Here is a 2,500-nt window from a genome sequence, read left to right as displayed (position 1 = left end):
TTTCCCATCTACCTTTTTTTCGGTGTTATTTACCCCTGTCATCTGTTACTCACTTTTCTCTATTCTTGCCTTCCTTTCCCCTGCTTGCTACTGTTTCCCACTTCTTCCATTTTATCCACTCTTGTTCCCTGCTATCCACTACTACCTACTCCTGTTTCCTTCTGTTCCATTCTGTTCTTTCCTATCTACCACTATATCCACTTCTTTCCCCTTTTTTTCGTTGTTATTTACCCCTGTCAACTGTTACTCACTTCTCTCTATTGCTGTCTCTTCCTAACCAATCCTCTTCTATTCGCTCTTTTCGTCTATTATTTTCTATTCACTGCCATCCACTTTAATTCTCCCTTGTCTCTTCTTATATCTTTTGTATCTACTCCTATTCTCTCATGTCTTCTCTTATATCCTTTTCTATTTACTCATATCCAATTCTTTTCTCTCCTGCCTTCTCTTCCTATAATTCCTTCCCCTTCTGTTTCCGGCATATGACCACAGATGATGCGCCGACTAAACGAAACTTTCCAACTGCCTTCTCTTATATCCCTTTTTATCCATTCACATCCACTTTTATTCGCGTCATCTCTTATATCCTTTTCGTCCACTTTTATTGTCCTGTCGCTTTTTATATCTTTTCTATCTACTCATGTGTTTATATATCCTTTCCTATCCACTCCCATGTGCTCTTATTTCCACTCATGTCTACTAGCATATCCCTCGCTATCCACTCCGCTTCCCTGTTATCTACTTCAGCGTCCCCTGGTATCCCATTCTCCCCTCCGCCGCTCTTTCTCGTCTTCTCCAACATAATTTCTTAGCCATTCCTATTTTTTTTCTTCTGTTATGTCCCTCTACGTCTACTCCTATCAACTCCTTATCTCTCTTGTCTTCTCATATACCCTTTCCTATTCACTCTCATCTGCTCAAATTCTCTCCTGTCTTTCATATTTTTTCTTTCATGTGTACTCCTATATCCCTCTCTATCCACTATCCTTTCTTATCCATTCTTATTTTTTTGTGTCATATCCCTTCACGTCTACTCCTATCAACTCCTAATCGTTCGTCTTCTTTTTTATATACCCTTTCCTATTCACTATCATCTGCTCAAATTCTCTCCTGTCTTTTATATTATTTTTTCTTTCATGTTTACTCTTATAGCCCTCTCTATCCACTCCTCCCCCCCGTTGTCTACTTCAGTGTCCACCGTTATCCCATTCTCCCGACCGCCGCCTCTCTGTATATCCACGAGCGCTTAATTACGGGTCACTATCACGTGCAATATTCAGGAACACCAGCGAGGAAATCTTACTAAAGAGAGACAGACAACAATACCCAAAATAACAGCAACAACAACAACAACAACAACAGCAGCAACAACAACAACAACAACAACAACAACAACAACAACAACAAGAGTAATAGCGTTGACAACAATAGGACTTACAGTATAGTATAAATGCGTTGTGTTGTTGTTGTTTGTTTGTTTGTTTATTTGTTTGTGTTTGTTGTTATTAAAGGTGCTGTTGTTCTTGGTTCCTGTTGCTTCTACTACTACTACTACTACTACTACTACTACTACTACTACTACCACCCATGTTTATTTTCCCGACACATAATCATGGAGGGCTCCATAGCTTGGAGATCATTAGCCCCAACTCTGTTCGCTAATGACTGTGCCATCCAACCATATCACTAATACTACCTAGCACTAAATCACCTATCATCTATTACGTCCAGATCCCCCTTTCCTTCCCTACTCAAGTCACTCCCGACCCACCCTAATGTCACTCTCCACCACTGTGGCTTCATAGTCCATATTGGAGATGTTACTACTACTACTACTACTACTACTACTACTGTTACTACCACTACTACTACTACTACTACTACTACTACTGCTACTACTACTACTGCTACTACTACTTATATCCACCTATTACTGTTACTTTTACTTCTACTGCTACTGTTACTTTTACTACTACTACTACTACTACTACTACTACTACTACTACTACTACTACTACCACCATTACTACTACTACTACTACTACCATCACTACCACTACTACTGCACATTCAATAGGAAGAGCCCAAGTAACACCGTATTCTGATTTCACTTTTCCCCCTTTCCCGTGAGACACCTTGCATACTTCACGTGACTTAAGTGTGAGGTAGAGGAGGCGGAGGAGGGAGGGAGGAAAGTGAGGGGAGAGAGCGAGAGGTGAGCGAGTGAGATGAGGGAGGAAAGGTACGAGAGCAAGGGGAGGGAGGGAAGAGGGTGAACAAGCTAAACAAACCAGGTACTGACTTATGTGTATTGATGATTGTATTAATATTTCACACAGGGAGAAGGATAAACAGAGAGGGGGGTTAACGAGAGCTCTGCAGAAAGGGGGAGGCACAAAAGGGGGTACTTGCCAAAAAGGGGGCCTGGAGGGTGGAGTTTGAATAAGGGGGGACAGAATGAGGGGTCTTCAAGAGGGGAGGTAAAAAGGGGGGATGGAAG

At 41.6% G+C, this 2,500-nt stretch overlaps 1 protein-coding gene across 1 annotated transcript in view; it reads left to right on the top strand.

Annotated features, from left to right (window-relative positions):
* LOC126996286 (uncharacterized) overlaps nt 1–2,500 on the top strand; it is a 138,257-nt gene that overhangs the window by 25,062 nt on the left and 110,695 nt on the right. The window lies entirely within an intron of this gene.

The sequence above is a fragment of the Eriocheir sinensis genome, chromosome 9, assembly GCF_024679095.1.
Source record: "Eriocheir sinensis breed Jianghai 21 chromosome 9, ASM2467909v1, whole genome shotgun sequence".
NCBI lineage: Eukaryota > Metazoa > Arthropoda > Malacostraca > Decapoda > Varunidae > Eriocheir > Eriocheir sinensis.
The sequence above is the reverse complement of the archived record's forward strand: the minus strand, read 5'-3'. Positions and strand labels throughout refer to the sequence as shown.